This window comes from Phocoena phocoena, chromosome 9 (assembly GCF_963924675.1).
Source record: "Phocoena phocoena chromosome 9, mPhoPho1.1, whole genome shotgun sequence".
Classification (NCBI taxonomy): Eukaryota; Metazoa; Chordata; class Mammalia; order Artiodactyla; family Phocoenidae; genus Phocoena; species Phocoena phocoena.
The window spans coordinates 26,204,543-26,225,185 of record NC_089227.1 but is presented as its reverse complement, the minus strand read 5'-3'; positions in this window follow the sequence as shown (position 1 = coordinate 26,225,185).

The following is a 20,643-nucleotide window of genomic DNA, read 5'->3' as shown; positions in this document are numbered from 1 at the left end:
AGGTGAAATATTCCAGGCAGGTAGTATGACTGGCTAAACATTTTGACTCAATCCAATCAGTAGTTAAGCTGAATTGGAACAGTGTTCCTGCTGTAGTTAGTTTTGTTTTACCTCCTGTTTCAAAAGTTGTTAAAGGCTATGTGTCCTATGTATACGAGAAGCCCCTTGCTCCAGTAGAAAATTGAAGAATTGGAGAAACCTGAGGTTATGTGTCTTCTTTCTAGCCAAGACCCCAAATTCTGTTGTACCCACACTGCTGCAAACTCAGGAAGAGTCCCATACAGGAGTATTAGAAGCAGCGTGAAGAGATCTAGCTCTTCAGCTAGGACTCTTACTCAGGCTCATCATTTAGAATGGCCATGTGGCTGTGAAAAGTTCCTCTGGATTCGCTTTAATCAAGCAGAGTTCCTGCACCTGTAGCAGGTCCAGTCCTCTGCTCACCTAGACCCAGTGACAAACAGTGGTCACAGATCTCTGCTGGCCCAAAGAGGACTTATCTGTCAGTAAGATTTAGTTCCTTTGGGTTTCTTTGTGCTTATTGTTCTTAGGCGTGTTTAATAGATACATGATTTTTTTGTTTACATGCAGATTTTTGGTTGTTCTGGCTGAAGGATGTTCTGTTTAGACTATGTCATTTCCTTTGGAAACAGAACTTTCCAAAGATTGCCTTTAGAGTACTGAGTGTATTACTGCATTAATTCTGTTGTTGGAAATAAATTGAAAAATAATGAAAATCTCAGTATATCTTCTTCATTTTATCAAATTCTATTGAAATACAAAGACATTAAAATACATAGTATCAATCTCTGGTGGCATTTTAATTCCTTATTTTTCTTTTTGAAAGAGAAAATTACTAGGACAGTATCGAAGACAAAACATATGAACATAACATTAATATTTGCTAGCCCTTAAATCGCTACAGTTTATTTTTACTATTTAATATAAGACTTACATTTTATACTACTTTTGTTTTAGTTTAGGAAGTCACAATTTGAGAATTATCTAACTCCAACATTCTCAAATCTACACATTTCCTTTATTTTAGAGGCCATTTTCTTTTTCTGCTTTTACTTTTAAAATTTACTACTTAACCAGCTTAGCAAAGACATTTCTTTTTTGCCCCTTTTGTTCTTTTTAAATTGCTTCTTCATGAATCATTCTGATCATTCTCTACATAAAAATAGCAGAAAATTTGTTTTGAACAGAATGGCTCAAACTTACCAACAAAATGTGTATTTAGTCCTTACTAAATCTCAAGAGAATTTTACCAACTTCAATGCAAACTGTTTCCTGCTCAGTCAGCTTTCTTGTTGAATAATTATCTTAATTCTGATAAGGATTCAGTCAGATCCTTTTCAGCGAATGTAATTCAAACCTGGAATAGAAGAAAAAAATCTTAGAATTTTATGGCTCTTGAATTTTCTCTTTGACTAAATTAATGATTCCTCCATTTGTGTTACCCAGTAGACTCCTCTTTGCTTTCTATAAGTTCACATTTGGAGATAGTGGTCCCCTTCCTCTATCAGTGAACCTCAGTCAGGCCCATCCCAAAATATTCAGAAGGCCCTAATAATTGGTGAACTGCAAAGGGAATGTTTAGGGATCTTAAACAGGCTCCTTAAACAGCTTTCTTAACCTCTTTATTTAGATATGTGTATCTTCTTTTAATCTTCACAATAACCCTATAAGGTGTGTACTATTATATCCTTATATATAGATAAAGAAACCAAGAGTTGAAGAATTAAGAAAATTGCCCAAAGTAGTACATATAGCAAATATGTGGTGGAATCCAAATTCACCAGCAGTCTGACTCCAAGGCTTGTTCTGTTGATCACCACATAGTGCTTCTACTTCACACTAGGCCATGTGCTATCTAAAATCCACTAAGCATATCAAAGATTATTGGAAACAGATGCTTTGTCAATACATAAACCAAAAAGTTCTTTCCCTTGGTATTGCGTTTATATAATAAGGACCACTTAAATCTGATTTTATTGCAGTAATAGAAAACCTCTCTTCAGTTACTTTGCTTATTCCACTCAGGAGCATATAAAATGGCTGCCAACTTTTAAATGGCATCTTTCTTATTTGGTCAAAAAATTACTTTTCCAGGCACCTTGTTATATGTCTCTGATTCTGGATTCTATCGTCTACATGTTCACGTCAGAAAAGGATCGTGGAATAGATGAAACTGAAGCCAGAAGTGATAATTTTATGGAGGCTGCTAATTGTTGACAGTGAATATCAAATTACTATAAATTAGTGAATGTTTCCTGTCTTTTTAACTTAACGGATCATGGTATTTTCTTTATTATTTTAAAAGTTAAATTTAGTCTAGCTCCATGCCCTCATCTCTATGAGCATGAGAGATATTTAGTCACAGTGGTTTGGGAGTTTGTGTTTGTGTGTTCGTTCGAGTGGGAATGGTCTTCTTTCGCCTTAGGAATGTAATGTTATGGGGAGATTTCTGGCTGACTTAAGCACAGAGATATTTATTGGAAAGGGTCCAGGGCAGCAGACTCAAGATGGCCAGGAATTCAGGGAGTCCTAGAAAGAAAGGGGCAGGAAGCATAGCTGCCAGGACATCTTTTATCGCTGCTGCTGCCACCAGAGTCACTGTGATGAATAGTCTCCAAACATTCTTTCCATCCCCGTGTCACCAGCTCAAGATTTACAGTCTCAGGAGAGAGGATGTGGGTTGTCAGACCTTAGTCTCAGGCCTACCTCCTGTTTAAACCAAGGTACAAGAAGAGGGAAAATCTGACTTCTATAATGAGGACCAAGAACATGGAATCTTCCTCATATCAAGAGTAGACAAACCAAAGAAGTTTTCCCAGAGGTATATGAGGTTACTGGACAAACAAATGACTGCATACTCTGCCTGGAAAAGAGAAAACTTTTTATACTTCAGTACATCATGGTTGTGCCTGATATTCTAATTGCTCGTGGTCATCTATTTCCATGAAGACAGGCAATTCAGCTATATTCTTCCCAAGCTACAGTGCCTAAAACATGGCATAAGTAGAATGCTTTCAGCTTAGTGTTCAGCCTTCTGAGATCCTGCCACCACCCAGAGACCTTGCAAGGGAATTGGGTCAAGCTAATCTCTGCTATTTCCCAAGTGTGGAAAAATTACTTCCTCTCTCTCACCATGACCCCTCTTACTCTGAAGAAGGCAGTCCAATTTTATCCCTACCCTTTCAGATTAACTAATGTTGCAGTTGTTAAACTTTTTTCCCTTGACTCTCCTAAAAAGTTATTGAGGATATCAGAAGAACTCTGTTTATGTGGGTTCTATCCTATTGATATATACCCTATTAGAAACTAAAACTGAGAAAATTTTCGAGCATAAGAACATGCAAGCACACATTCTAGTAGCTGTTAACATAATGATATCACCTGCCATGTAATTAATAATAAGAAATTGTTATAACCTTGTGGACCCCTACAAGAGTCTCAGGGACCCCCAAACACATATTGGGCACCTGTTAGCTAGTCTAAACTTCCAGTGACTTGAAGCTTTCTTGAGAGATGGAAGCTTTTTTGAGAGATGGACGCTTTTTATGCAGACAGTGAGTTTAAGCTCTTATAAAAAGGTTGTCTTCACAAGCTTCTATTTTCAGCTCCACAGAAAGTCTGGCTACCTTCTTGGAATGGAGGAAGAAAAAATCAAATGAAACAAAAATAATTAACATTTCTTCAAAATGTTTAAAACAGTGAACATAGAATACAATTTAATGTCCCAATATTGTGCATTAAACTTCCTCTCCTGGTAACGTCTCTGGCAATGGAAGAAAAACAATATCTGTTTTCAATTCATAGACTGATAACAGATGAGTAGCATTTTGCCTTTTTAGATATACTTAGAAAGTGCCTAAAACATAAACAACCGTAGTGTCAATTATTGCTATATTGATATTTTCCTTCATTACAAAATTTGAAATCATTCCATGTAATTACTAATGAATTGTGAACCCAAATGTAATGAAGAACACATTTTACATTTAGCAATGTTTAAAATACAGGAACTATTGTTGCCAGTAAATCTTCAGGGAAATAAGTGTGTCACTTTGATTCTTATTGTAAGAATTGACATACACGGGTCTTTGTTCTGTATGATACTGTTGGTTACTTTGATATTTAACTTGGGAAGTGTATGGTCACAAGGATGGTGATAATTATTATTACAGGCAAAGAGGAAACTTGTATCAAACGCTACAAGGTGGCTCACACATATTTGGGAAAGAATACTTAGATATAGATAAAAATCACTTGTAGATTTTTAATTAAGCAGAATTCACCTGGTAAATTGTCACACAATTTGGATTCTGGTATTAGTAAGAAAAGACAGATAATAGCGAAAATATCCTTCTAAGACTTTTGTCAAAGGGTCAATTTGAATCAGATAATAGAAAATAATTACTCCTTTAAAGGCTTTTTTTCTGGTCATTTTCTTTCCTTCATAAGAAGGCTGCAGATGAATTTTGCCATAGTATATGCTCCTTAAGCACCAGGGAATTACAACTTCTTGAGGTATTCATAGTCTGCTTTCCTCCAGGACCTTTTTTGAAAAGCCGCTAATAAGTATAGTTTCATGTCTATAATCTCATTGTTTTGATTTATTAAAGGCTTTCTAAATTATTTTGAGAAACCATTTGTAAGCTTTAAAAAAGGCTGTGGGTTTGGACTTTTATGTTTGAAGATTAACAATGGATGATTCATTAATCAAGAAGTGGAGGTCAAGATAACTGCTAGATTCTCCTGGGGGCTATGGGTGTGCGTGTGTATATATATAATGTTAGCACAACAGAAGTAGACTATTTGACAGAGTTCTTTAGTCTGTGTTTTTCTCCTGTGACATTAATAGACATAGTGTTTGGTGAACAATCCTAAAAGTGAGCTGATTTTTAAAAAATCTGCTTATACAAAGATTGAAAGGTAATGCATTTGCTAATGCATATCTCACTACTTAAGAAAAAAATTTTAAATCTCATGCTGCATGTAATCAATGGTGCCTTGGTTGTTTCTATATGTTCTAAAGTATTGTGCAGTGCTTTTCATTAGTAAAAACAGAAAGACATGGGTTAACAAAATTTCTGTGTCAACACTTTAAATGTTTTTAAGTTTTCAATTTATCCATTACCCATGTCATTCTCACGATCACGATGGATAGATAAAGATACAGATATAGATATACATAGATATGTAGATGTAGATGACCCCTCTAACTCTATTTTTACACTATTTACATAACCTTTTGAGGTTCAGTTCTTTTTCTCCAGCTATCAGGTTTATATTCTCTAGATAGCTTCTATAGATACTTTCCCAGTATGGTGTTGATTTTGTTTTAATTAACAAAGGATTCTTAGTGCTTTGTTCTACACTAAGCAGTATTCTCAATGGGAAAAGGAGATGAGGGAAGAAATATGACGATTAAAGTAAGTCATTATATTTATCTTTCACCAGAAGAATTTTTATTCCTTCTTGGAAGGCAAACATGCACAAATAACAGACAGATATGAACTCAAATGAAATTTTCTTCAAGGAATTGGTAGGGGCAGGCTTTTGGTAGTTGCCTCATTAGAACCCACCAGCCTAGAGAAAAAGTGTCATTTTTCCCCTTGATGCTCATGGCAGATGACATGCTCCCCTGGACAAACCCAGATTACTCTTTTCTTATAGATATAATAGACTACAAGGTATGTGTGATTCACAGAGGAATAGATTGGAGTTCTCAAACTTGGGTCTTGGACACTTTTACACTCGAAAAATTTATTAAGGACTTGCTTTTGATATTTACCATACTAGAAATTACAACCTGGAATTTAAAAGCATATGTATTAAGTTACTTAAAAATCACAGTAATAAACTCATTACATGTTAAGTGAAATGAGATATATTGGTGGAAACAAAATGTTTTCCCCCCAAATCAGAAGAATGCTCTTATTTACATCTGTGCAAATCATTTTAAAGCCAACTTACTAGAAGATAGTTGAGTACTGATACCTGCTTCTGCGTTCAATGTGTTGTAATATGTTGTATATTTGCAGTGTCATAAAAAAAATTTTGCCTCACACAGACACAAGTTTAGAAAAGGAGAACCTTGCGACCCTGAGAAGGCTAGGGTCATGTTTTTAGAACGACTATTCCAACTCTACCTCTTTTTCCCACTCAGAGAAGCATGTAGAAGTGTAAGGAAATGAAGGCAGCAGTTTTAAAACCAGAATTTTACTTTCTTAAAATGCATGCTTTGCAATATTCCATGACACCTAACCTCTGACACCCCTCACATCATCCCTCACTGGTTTGTCACAATATTTACACTGACGTCATCCATTAAAGGGCCGCTCTGTTTAATTCCTTTTTGTGGGTGGAGTTCTGCAGGCCTCATTTGCCTCTTGTGCATTTATTTCTCTAAAGCCAATCACTCGCTACCCTGCCAGAAAAGGCAAGAGATATTATAGAATTAAGCTTCAATGCTGGTATTTATAAATAGTCCTTTCTTACTTTCAGCTTCTCTTATTACTTAAATTATTTATTCCTCATATTCAGATGCTGCTGGGATAAAGTGAAACTCCAAGTTGAGATTAACCCTTTTAGATAATCTGCAATGGAGGGGATTCTTCAAAAAATTAAGTTCTTTCCACCTTCCATCCCTCCCGTGAACTGTGTGCTTTTTTCCCTTCTCCAGTCAGTAAGTACCCAGGGCCCTTTAAGCTGCTCAAGCCCATAGCTGCAACAAAATACATGGGTCTGGCTTTTCTTGAAGCCAGGATTCCAGGTTCTGAATGTCTGGCTTTCCATAACCCCTTATATTAACTATATAGAGTTCTATTTTTACCGCCAGGGAGTGATGTGCTAATAGTTTCTGTAAAACGAATTGCTAAGTTTATAAATTTGTTTACAGAAGTTCACTCAATAATGTTACTTGACCATTCCTCTCAGCATCACGTACTTTTTAACATTACTAACAAAAAATATGTCTTCATTATTGCTCAACAATCCTTTCAATTGTCTGCTATTCATCTTCTTTAACATTCTCTTGAGTGTTTTTTCAAAACTCCCTTCAAATTCCTAGCCTTACCGTCACCCTCTGAGGTGAAAGTAAATCCACTAAAATCGAAGCCATTAAACAGGAACAACAACTAGGCTTTTATCCATCTTGAAATCATTTCACACTTTCAACCTCTGTCATCATGGATGTCTTTTATCTCTAGGAACTCTTCCTTTGATACTGCTGTCCGTTTATGCTGCCATCATGTATCTCTCCATTTGTTCATTCAACATGATCTGATGGATCAAGAAAATGTTTTAAGCATTTTGAGGGATTCCTAGATGAACGTGCTTTCAAAGAGATGTTTATCGGTAGAAGTTAAAGTGACAGGTATATATCGTGAATTAAGAATATGGGGTGATTACTGCCATTGGATAGGGGAGGTTAGGAATAGGATAGGAAGAAAGAAGATGTTGTGGAACAGGTAGCCTTTCAAAGGCTCTTGCTGAATTGATAGAACTTGGAAATATTGAGATGGGGGAAAGCGAGTATATTATTTTGTTAGGGCAGTCATAATAAAATAACCCAGACTGTGTAGCTTAAACAATGAATTTATTTTCTCACAGTTCTAGAGACTAAAAGTACAAGATCAAGATGTCAGCTGGTCTGGTTTCTTCTGAGGACTCTGTCTTTGGCTTTCGGATGGCTGCCTTCTTGCTGTGTCATCACATGACCTTTCCTCATGTCAGCACATTCTTGGTGTCTCTTCCTCTTCCACATAAGGATACCAGTCATACTTGATTAGGGTGCCACCCTATTGGCTTCATTTTGACTAAATTACCTCTTCAAAGACCTTATCTTTTAATATAGTTACATTCTGAAGTACTGGAGTTAGGGCTTCAACATATGGATTGGGGGGTGGGGGGATAAAATTCAGCCCATAACAGGGAGGTTAGGGTATTCCAGGTGGAAGGGGCAAAGTAAAAAGTTACAAGGAAAGAAAATGGAGAAAATCAATGAGGATTGGGTATGTTCCCCATTTATATATTAAAAACATTTTTGTATCATCTTGTGAGTTGTACATTCTCGTAAATATTTTCCGATATTGATAATAAGTATGAATGTGAATGAACTGGAAGGGTTGTCAATATCAAAATTTTAATTTGCTTTTAAATTATTATAATATATTTTAAAATGATCTTATTCATACTGGCAAAATTAACATTAAAAGTTTAAAATGGTTAAATATATTTATTGGGCTTTGTTTATATTAGTTCTTTTTATCCCGAGTTTCCACCTTTTCAGTCTCCTTCAGAGGATGTTTGTTATGAATGCATGAGTGATAAGCATTTAAGAGGCAAAGATACAATGCGTTACAATGTTTAGTTGTAATAATTCAGCTTCCTGTAAACAGTAGAGACTACATATTGATCATAATATTACCCATGTCATCTTTCATTAAAATGTAATAGTAAATATTTTGGGCTTCCCTGGTGGTGCAGTGGTTGGGAGTCCGCCTGCCGATGCAGGGGACGCGGGTTCGTGCCCCGGTCCGGGAGGATCCCACATGCCGCGGAGCGGTTGGGCCCGTGTGCCATGGCCGCTGAGCCTGCGCGTCCGGAGCCTGTGCTCCGCAACGGGAAAGGCGACAACAGTGAGAGGCCCACACACACACACACACACACACACACACACACACACACGTAATAGTAAATATCTTTATGATGTTTTATTAAAAAAAATTAATATTTAAAATTTTAAGAAAAATGCAACAAATATTTAAATTCATTAGTTCTAGCTAAGAATTTTATGAGATTATATAAATTTTCATATGCATATGTACATGTGTACATATATGTAAGTATACATATACCTCAAAATCATACAAGAACTTACATATTTGGTTGACTATTTTAAATGAATATGAACTTTAAAATTTTCACTTATTAAATAAATCATGAATAGGTTTGAATTATATTTATTTTTAAAATGTACTGTAAAATATATGTTCTCCTTAAGAGGCCAGAGGATTTGATGTAGCACAAACCACAATCTCTTTCCCATGTTCCTTCAACTTGATTTAAGAAATCTTTTATAAGAAATGAAAAAACAACTCATTTAATTAATATTTTATAGATACTTTTTGCTAATTATGATATAAATATACTTAAGTACCTAGTCAAGCCTCTTTAAAATCTACTAAACAGCTGTTAGGTTCAAGCATCTTTCAGTCTCATGACTAGCCAGGGACTCTTTGGAAGTATTAATTTGGAAGCAAATTCGATTTATCGTCCTATATTTGTAAAGTTGGTATTATAAAAAATATTAGTAGAGCTCTCATATTAGTAGAGCTACTGTAAAATATATACAGTTGACCCTTGAACAACACAGTGTTTAGAAGTGCTGACCTTCACACAGTTGAAAATCCACTTACAACTTTACAGTCAGCCTTTCGTATCTGTGCTTCTTCATTGATTCGACCAACCACAGATCGTACGGTACTGTAGTACATATACATTGAAAAAAATCTGTGCATAAGTTGGACCCACACAGTTCAAACCTGTGTTGTCCAAGGGTCTTTGTATCACACATTATCAATGGACTGTAAGCCTTTTAAAACTTATACTTTTTGTTTCTTCCTCTCTTTGTTGTAGGTCCTAACGACTGTATTCAAGTATTCATCTTCTTAAACAATAAGACCCATTAGAGACCATATTATAATAGATTTAACATGTTTTAATTCATGTCAGATCCTTCAGTGACTCACAAGAAAAGTTGGTAAAAGAGAAAAATGTATTCTGGATAGTGAAATAACATACCATTTTCTTCCTGGCACACCTCCATCCCCACCACAGAATCTCTTTCCATTAAGCTTGCACACTATTGCCTTTACTTGGTAAGGAGTTAATGACAGCTGAGCAGGAGGTGATACCTATGATTCAGGGCATGACTTGCACTTGTGTTGTTCTTCCAATTTAACAAAAAAGTTAAATTTTTATTTTAGGATTTTTTATTTTGGGGGTAATAAGCTTAAAAGACATTATACCTTTGGAAATGAATTCAGAGGAAGATTGAATCAAACCTAGAAAATTACTGTTTCAGGCTAGTGCTTAGAGGATTAAAAATTAAAAACCCCAAACTTACTTATTTGAGCAAATTCCTGCTGTGAACATGTCTCATTTCCTACTTCTGCATCCTTTCTACTACAATTTCACTATATGTAGGGAGCCATGGCAACCATGGTTTTTGCTGCCCAGCATGGTTTTCTTTTCCTATTTTTTGATAACAGAATATATCTTTACAAATAGTGGATAACCATTTCCTGTAGTTTGAACATCACAGTAGAGGGGCAGTCACACGCCTCAAGCCTGGCCAATTAGATTGCCTGGCTTTGGTTGCCACACTTACTAGTTCAGTGATTGGTAAACAATCTAGATTAGAACAGGAGGAAATGCATAGAAGAGCAAACTGAAATTGGCTATTAAAGTATTAAAAATGAGACTACATGTTGAAGACCATCTGTTTTGTTCAGTTTTTAAAATGTTTTTTAAGTGTACCTTTGTAACCTCATAATAAACTGGCATACTTCACAGGTGAAATGGTTCTTATGGACCGGTTATTGGTTGAAGGGTAGAAATAAATATATTCCTTGTTGGAATAGACAGGGAGATCAGGGAGTAGATCTTGTTGTGTTATTATGGTTTATGGTAAATATTTCAGGCAAAGTAGTTGAAGACAGACAGCAAACACCTTGTAATCATAGATGAGAAGAATAGAAAATAGACCTCCCAACAGTAGAGCAACAAGTTTAAAGCCAAATAGGCTTTGCTCTATTAATGATAAAGTACTAATGGAAAGGCTCTGTATCTTCATAATGAGTGAGATGATAAAACCCACACAATAAGAAATGGGCATCATAGGGTGAAGAGAGCATTTTTGAAATTTTATACATACATACCGATACCTAAATTATTATTGTCAGTATAGCTTTTGTTAATTAAGCTTCTCACTGTATCTTGTATGTCAAGAATGTTTGCAGGATGATCAAAAAATTAGAGTTAAGAACCATTAGATTGAAATATTAGAAGAAGATACTAATGACAATTGGACTTGATGGTTAATTCTAGCAGGGTTGAAATTAACCTGAGATGTTTTACTGAAATAAGAATGTACCAGGCACTGATGCCTGGTCAAAGCATGAGTCATACTAGTTAATAGATTTGCTTTATAATCATGGGTCTTGAAAATTTAGGGGTAGTTTATATCGGCTAGTCAGTATTATTTATTGATAAGTGAAAATGGTGATTTGCATCTGGTCACAGTGAGACACCTTGAGGGCTCTGTCACTGAAACTGGTTATATAATAGGAATACCTATACCCTGCTGGTCCTATAAGAAACTCTGGTTGAGGCTCCATTTGGGCTTCCTGGTTCTGAGGTGTTTGGTACACATACCAGTGATTCCTGATCTAAGAGAGAAAGTGCATCCAGAGTGGTCTTTATGAAGGAAGGCAGTTGGAGCTTATATTTCTAGACTGGAGCTTGGTCTCTCTAGATTTGTTGCTGTGAGTTAGCCATTAGTTGTGATGCATATCCTTATGTTAAAAGATGTTGCTGTATTATATCATTTTCTTGTGATAAACTGTAGACTTGTAAACATTGTCATGTCAACTCTTCTTTAGTGGTTGAGTACAGTCTTGTTAGCACAGCTAGTTTCAAAACTGGGATTCATAAGACTACTGACTCACTGTTAACTAAAAATATGGCTAAACCATAATTATTTAGGTATAAAAATGATTTTGTAAAGGGGACTGAAATGAACTATTGACACTACACGGTAGCCTAACAAACATTTTAGAATCAGTTACTGTAATAAAACTTTCCAGTAGAATCTGGTCATGGTAGAACCTGAACATCAGGAGATGTCAAAATGGATTAAGAAAAACTTCAAAGTGACAGCAAGTTGGCTAAAAATTCTGTTCCATGGTTATTTCTTTCAGCACAGTTCAAAGCAGAAGTAAGTTTATATCTTTCCATTGAGCTTTGTCCTTTCAGGCAGGTGGAGCTCCAACCAAAAAATCTTGAGAAACTACGTTTAATAAATCAACTATGCCTATGAGACTTCTTATAACTAAAATAGTAGTTAAAGTGGGGAAAGTTGATAACAGAAGGGAAAAAAAGGTATGAACTTGAGGAGAAATACAGAAGCAATAAATCACTTTGTAGATCATTACAAGCAGCACTCTGATGAACCCTTATTAAAAGGGTTCCTTAAAAAAGATATGAACAGAAAATACACACACACACAGAAGATACAAAAATGGCCCTTAAACATAAGAAAAAATACTCAACTTCACTTATAAAAAAGAGAAATGCAAATTAAAACTACACTGAGATACCATTTTTCACCATTTAGATAGGTAGAAATTTAAAAACTTGACAACATCCTGTTGACAAAGCTGTGGGGAAACAGACACCCTCATACGTTGCTGGAGGGAGCACACTTGGAAACAAACTATAGAATTTGGCAAGATTTAACAAAAGTACATGTGAATTTAGACTTTGACTCAACAATTCATTTCTGAGAATTTACCCCAAAATACACACTTAGAAATATGAAAAAACATATGCACAAAGCTATTACTTCAGTATTATCTGTAATAGCAAAATTCTGTAAACAACTGAACTTCCCACCTATAGGGACTGACCGAATAGACTATAGTATGTCCACACAATGGAGTACTGTGCACAAAAGAATGAGGGAGATCTCTATAAACTGAGGTTGCTCGATTTCCAGGGTGTATTATTAAGTGAAATAAGTAACATGTATGTTACCCTTTGTTACAGGAAATAAAATATGTCTGATAATAAAAATTCTTTAAATAATAAAAGGACTCCTTAGAATTTTAGAACAAAATGATTTGCCTCTGGATTTAAACACTTTTGAGTAAAGGGAAGTGTTTGGGTTTAACTTGATCCTCAATTAGTTGCTCCCTTTTAGAGGATGGTTGTTCTATTGTGATTTAATAGAATAAGTATCTATAATAAGTATTTGGTCTTTGTCCCATCCCTGGCCTAGAGCTCCTAAAACACCTGGGATTCCCTAAGAGATGAGAGCAATCATTGTGTCTTTTTTATGTTAATGAGGTGACTTTGGGGGCTGGTTGCCAGGAGCATCAATCATGTAACTGAAGGTTTAGGACTTTCAGTCTCACCCACCCTCACCCCAACCTCCAGGGAGGGGAAAGGGAGTGGAGATTGAGTTTAGTCACCGAAGCTTTAATCAATCACGCCTATGTAATTAAACCTCCATAAAACCTCAAAAGGACAGGATTTGGAGAGCTTCTGGTTGGTGAACACATAGAGTTTGGAAAAAGTGGTGCTTTTTGGGAAGGCATAGAATCTCTGTGCCTTTTCTCCATACCTTGCCCTATGCATCTCCTCCATATGGCTGTTCCTGAGCTGTATCCTTTTATAATAAACAAGTAATCTAGTAAGTAAAATGTTCCTCTGAGTTTTGTGAGCTCCTCTAGCAAATATATCAAACCCAAACCCAAGCTAGGGGTCATGGAACCTCTGACCTATAGTTGGTAGGTCAGAAGCACAGGTGACAACCTGGACTTATAATCGACATCTGAAGGTGGGGTTGGCGGGGAAAGTCTTGTAGGACTAAACCCTTCACCTGTGGGATCTGATCTTCTCACAGATAATGTCAGAACTGAATTATAGGATACCCAACTGGTATCAGAGAATTGCTTGGTGGTATGGGGAAAAACCCCAACCTACTGAGAACTGGCGATCAGAATTGTAAAGGTCCTAGTTACATTACATTACGACTGTAATGGTCACAGAGATGCTCCTAGTTTACTGGGATGGATTAAGGGAAGGGCCCATCATTTATATCCAGAGAAGAGCAATTGTCTGTCTCTCCCTCTCTCCCTTGTGATGTAGGTGAACACGATTACTGTGTAAGAAGCAAAGCATAAAATCTGGATAAATGTTGAAACGTATGGCAAAAAACATATACAGTGGTGGCCTCTCCTTTGAATGGATGTATAATTAGATATCACAGTGGAACGGTACAGATGTAATAGTATGGATAAAATGTGCAAATGAAAAAGCGAGTATCGTAGAATCAGTGTCTGTCCAACCATGTAACCCAAGGAAAGGAATTTGGCTATGTCCTCAAGATGTTTGGGATCCTAAAATAACAGACATGGTGTATTCGTTTGCTAGGGTAGTCATAACAAAATACCACAGACTGGATGGCTTAAACAGTGAAATTCAATTTCTCACAGTTCTAGAAAATATAATTCCAAGACCAAGCTGTGAACTGTTTCAGCATCTCCTGAGGCCTTTCTCCTTGGCTTGCAATTGGCAGTCTGGCTGTGTTCTCATGTGGTCTTTCATCTATGCATGTGCATCTCTGTGTGTTCAAATTCCGTCTTATAAGGGCACCAGTCAGATTGGATTAGGACCCACCAAAATGACCTTATTTTAACATAATCACCTATTTAAAGTCCTAACCCCAGAAACATTATATTCTGAGGTAGTAGTGATTAGGACTTCAACATATTGATTTGGGGAGATATAATTAGTCCATAGCACATGACATCTGTCTTTTGTCAGAAATAATATATTGTATATTAGAAAAGGTAAATTTTGTTGGAAGGATTTGATTTATATTATAATCATATATTCAGAATATGACACAGTACTCCTATATAGTGGACTACAGAGATCAGATATAAAGTTAATATAGTGGAACTTAATAAAACTTATGTTAATGCTGATGTTGAAGATCAAATGTTTTGGGAGACTGAATTAAAACTCCCTCAGGATGGTATCCTTATGAAGGAGAACTGGCCTGAAAAAGATACAGATGTGATTAGTCATAGACTGTCTATAGTTCTGTACCCTAGAATACAGGGATATATAAATCAAAATGGCAAAAAAGTTATAAAGTTAATACCAAAAAATAAGAAAACTTGTGCTGGTATTATTGGATGGCTCAGTTCTCTGTTTAAATCCGTACCAGGTTCTCACTGATTATGACAAATATTTGGAATATGTGTGATTTTAATGGTTTACAGACTCGATCTAATTATCCGATGGTGTATGCTAAGTGATTGTTGTAAAACTAGAGTGATTATTTTGTCATAACAAGACCATGCCTGTAAATCAGGGAGGTTGACAGTGCTGTGAGGGTTAATTCAAGCAAGTCAAGAATTAGCCTGATCTGTTTTATTGAAATAAGAAACACAACCATAATATTAATGATATTGATTGTAACCATGATCCAAGGAGTTTCAGGATGATTTATACCAATTTGTTAACATTATCTATTGATAACAGAGATTGATGATTTATATATAGTCACAGTAAGACCCAAAGGATTATGCCTTTGGGGTTGCTTATGTAGCAAGACTGTTCTTACATAACCAATAGTATATAAGCGAGTCTAGCCAATATTCCATTTGGCCTACCTGATTTTGAGATGTTTTATATACACACCAGTGGCTCCTGACGGCGAGAAAGAAAATGCATCCAGTATCCCGTTGCAGAAGGGAAACAATTAAAGCTTATGCCTGAACCTTTGCTGTGAGGCATATCCTTACTTCAGTATTGTTCTGTTATAGTCTTTACCTACAGCAAACTGTAGCTACATTTCACTTCGGATCCTATGAGTCTTCTTTAGTGGTCTCCTGTTAACTTCAGTGGAATCCTGTTTAATCAAGTGGTAACGCTTAGTACAAGATTTTGAGCCATTATTTTTAGAGAGTAAGATATTTATGCAAGAAATGTGATGATCAAAAAAGGCCTTAAAAAATGCCTTAACTACATGTAAATTGTAGGGATGAATAGAATGATACATTTGAGCTGTCTGAAAAAAAATTACTGTTCAATAAAGGATAATTCTGGAAAATATACAAAAAAGGGTTGAAAGAAATAAAACTCAAGATTGTCTTTCTGGTTTTATGTAAGAATATATTGTTGACTTTAAATAAATAGACTGCCAGGTATTTCTCCATCAAAGATGGACATATTTGAGATCAGCAGAGAATTGCAGTTTCAGGGGCTACAATCATGGCAAGCCACTTGCAAGTCCTCCCATGACAAGGGAATGAGAAAGCTTTTATAGAGAGGGAAAAAAGTTGAGAAGGCTGAGTAAACAAAGAATCCATGGCTTTTCATTGGCTGAGTCCTTCCCAGGAAAGAAGAGTCTTTCTTCTTTGTGCCATTGTCACAAGGGGAAAGAGTTTCCCGTTTTGGTCTCCCACCTCTATTTAACTGGGGTTTCTATGTATTAATTTTTTATATTTTCCCATTTGGATCAGATCTTTCTCTGAAAGCATAGCTGATCAAGAGTCAGGCTTTCTAGTTGCAGCAGGTTTTGTCCCTCAATGCCAGGAAAGACTTGGGTGTAATGTCTCATATCAGAGGGAAAGCACACAGATTGGACACATATTAATATCACATTCAAGTAACAAGGAGGGGTGGGAGGGAGAACTCTCAGGCAATTTTTATCTAAAGTTTGTATATTATTAACATAGACATTGCAGACGATCTGATGCATTGTGTCATGATCAAAGGTTTGGTGACAAACTTCCAACAGGTCTGGTTTGGATATCTTCTTGAGAAGTCTGTCTCATCAAATTTCATCTGCTTTGATTCCAGAATGTCTTTACTTTTAGGTCATCAGATGAGGTGCAGTTCCAGTCAGTGTTTAGCAATTTCTTTAGGTGTGTCATGGGAATCCATGAGTCTATTCATTGGAGTGTTAGACCCAAACGGTCTACGAGGGATTCCAACTCGCCCAAGAACCGCCAAGAGTCGAGAGCCGCTGCAACACGCAAGAGGTTTATTAGGAGCCGATGCACCGGGGTTCCCTGAACCTCACGCAGGAGGCCGATGGGGAACCCCTAAAAGCGGAATCACATACTTTTTATAGGTTTATTTACTCATAGGGCGGGTATATTCTCACAATGATTGGGTAAATGTGATGACTTTTGAATTCATTGGCTTAGGAACTTTTGTCCCACCTTCTGGCCGTTATAGTTGTTTGTTCATTGTGGCGGTTAGGGCGTATACCTGTTACGGGCAACTGGAAAATTACCTGCTGTCTGGCAAGTCCCCGTCAACTGAAAAACTCCAAGAATTGGTTTCGATAGGGAGAAGGAGTGGCGCACGATAGGGAGAAGAATTGGTTTCGATAGGGAGAAGGAGTGGCGCACGATAGGGAGAAGAATTGGTTTACGGGAACAAGTGAGGGGGTGGAAAGTCCCTAAAGGCCCCATATTCCCCCCCCCCCCTTTTTTTTTTGTAACTAATTTCAATCATGGAATTTCAGTTTCTTTTTGCGAGTTTTGGTATTGTTGCCTTAGCATTAAAACTTGTACCGTACTAATGCGTTCTCTAATAAAGGCTATCAGGCGATTCAGAATGCATGGTCCAAAAGTTAAAAGCAACAATAAAATAATGAGGGGCCCTAACAAGGTGGAAACTAAAGTAGTAAGCCAGGGAGATTTATCAAACCATGATTGAAACCATCCTTTTTGATTTTCCCTTTCCTGTTGTCTTTTGTCCAGGCGCTCCCTAAGTTTGTCCATAGTTTTGGTGATAGCCCCAGAATGATCAATATAAAAACAGCATTCTTCTTTTAGTGCAGCACATAGTCCGCCCTCCTTAAGGAACAGCAGATCTAATCCCCTCCTGTTTTGCATTACCACCTCTGAAAGCGAGGTGAGGGATTCTTTTAACTGAGTTATGGAATTTTCTAATGCCCGGAGGTCAACATCTACAGCTTGTCTTAAGGCGTCATAATAGTGGGGTTGTTGGATGAGGGCTGTTGTACCCGTTCCTACCCCGGCTGCCATTCCTAGTCCTAGGAGTACAGCCAGGGTGAGTGTTATGGGTTCCCTCTTAAACCTTCCTCTGCCCTCATATTCATCTAGAAAGGATGAATCTGAATGATAAATGAGTCTGGGGACCAGCTGAACTAACACACAAAAATCGGTTGAAGCTTTAAGGACCTCTAAAGAAATGCAGGGGGTCAATCCTGTGTTACATGCCCACCATCCATCCGGAGGAGGGAGGAGATACCCTGAGCCCTGTGGGAGGCTTAAATTGGCACAAAGATGTCGGTGGGACAAGGGGGGCGTTCCTACACATGTACCGTTTCCTAATACTGAGGCCAGGGTCAATTTACTATTTCCTTCTTGTTTCCATCGACATTGATCTGGAGTGTTAACATTATTATAATTAGAATTATATCCTATAGCATCATAATAAGGGGGAGGAGCAGCATAGCAAAGCCAACATGATTTGGTAGCCTCCGGGTTTGTGGCATTTAAAACCTCAAAAGCCGCCTGGACCAATGAGAGCATTCGGTCCCGGGGGGGGGGGGGGGGGGGGGGTGTCTTGGGCTTGATTGTCATTCCTTTTGGCTCAAAAGTTTGGTTTCTTATCTCTGGTAACGCTGTGGGAGGGGCCAAAGGTAGCAAAGAGTGCCCTATCTCAGGGTTGGGGCCTATAGGAACTGGAGTAGGGGTTTCAATTTTTAGTTTGATGGTCATTAGTAATCCATCATCATATCCTTCTTTATAAAACCTGATTCCCCATGAATGGCCATTTATCCAGTTTTTTATCTTTTTTTCCTAGTTCACTAAAAGAAATCTTAAGGGGATGGCACCATTTAGTACATTCAGGCCTATAAGTTAAAGGGTTGGTTGGGTGTGTATAATTGGCTGTCACCTTAATAAAGTCCCAGCCAGAGGTGGGCTTCCAATAGGTGTCTCCTGTGGTTTCATATCCCCAGCTTTTGCAATAAAAGTTTTCAGTTCCTCCACATTTATAATTAAGGGACCTGTGGCGATGGAACCCGGGGCATATGTAGAAAGCAGGAGCTCTGAGCCCAGTCCTCCGAATCCCATTTTTGCAACCCTTTCCGGAGGAATCAGCTCTAGTTGATAAAATTTTTGGAACATTATGTTGATCATAATAGTCTTCTAAATCCCAACCGGGAGCCCCTATGGCCAGTTTACAAACATTAGGAAAAAGGTTTGGCCACCAGGTCCAAGGAGCAGCAGTATGGCTAACAGACCATATTACATCTCCAGCTTGGGAAATTACCTGCCAGGTTAAATGCTGGGGCAGGTGAGGACTAAAATTACTCACAGTCAGTAGGGGTAACAAAGTTAAAGTTATAAGTCTGATGATCGCAGAAGCTTGAGCTTGAGCGGGTTGCTGGTCTTTTGGGCTCGCCATTCCGATGTTGCAGATGCTGGTGCGGCCTTCACGTGTGAAGCGTGGATCCACGCAGCGATGCCGTCTACCTTTATAGCCGTGGGGGTGGTGAGCAGGACGATGTATGGTCCTTTCCACCGAGGCTCTAGAGTCTGGGTTCGGTGCCGACGGACGTACACGGAATCTCCGACTTGGAAGGGATGAGCCTCTGCTGGTGTTCCTGGTCGGTAAGCCTCTGCCAGCTGGGACCACACCTCCTTTTGGACCAACTGGAGTCCCAACAGCCTAGCATATAAGTCAGTGTTATTCTGGCAGTCAGGACTTAATTTTTCCCTTAGCGTAAAAAGAGGAGGTGGGGCCCCGTATAGTATTTCAAATGGAGTAAGATAATAGCGGGAGGGGGTATTTCTAGCCCGGAACAGGGCTAAGGGAAGGAGCACCGTCCAATCTGTACCGCCAGTCTCTATGGACAATTTAGTTAGGGTCTCTTTTAGAGTTCTATTCATTCTCTCTACCTGTCCTGAACTCTGGGGTCTATAGGCACAATGTAATTTCCAATCAGTCCCCAGGTATTTGGCCACACCCTGACTTACCTGGGCGACGAAGGCAGGACCATTATCTGATCCTATTACCTTTGGTGCCCCGAACCGGGGGGAAAATTTCTTCTAAGATCTTTTTGGCCACCACAGTAGCTGTCTCCTTCTTCGTCGGGAAAGCTTCTACCCATCCTGAGAAGGTATCTATAAAAACTAGAAGATACCTGTTACCGTACCTTCCAGGGCGTATTTCAGTGAAGTCGACCTCCCAATAGGTTCCTGGGCGGTCTCCTCTGAGCCTTTTTCCGACCTCAAGTTTTCCTTTATGGGAGTTTACCTGTTGGCATGGAATGCACTCTCGTGCAATCTGCTCAGCTAATTTAGTTAGTCCAGGGGTATCATAACCTGTCTTGTGTAGTAGGGACACCATCTTTTTGGTTCCCAAATGTGTCCATCTGTGAATCTGTTGTAGCATGGATTTTGCTTGTTGAGGAGATAATGTTCCTTTAGTTATGGCTGGGGTAATTGTTCCCCTATCATTTGGTTTCCCAGGACTCTCATCTGATAGTTCTAGTATGATTTCCTGTAGAGCCACTTCTCGTGCCACCCTATCTGCCATGTTGTTGCCTCTTGTCACCGGGGTATTGTCCTTCTGGTGTCCGGGGCAATGAATGATGCTGACTTTAGTGGGGAGCATGAGGGCAGCTAGCAGTGCCACTATTTCTTCTTTGTTTTTAATTTCTTTGCCCGCCGAGGTGAGCAACCCTCTTTGTTGGTAAATGGCCCCATGGACATGGGCGGTAGCAAATGCGTACCTACTGTCCGTATAGATGTTTACCTTTTTTGTTTTCTACTAGTTCCAATGCTC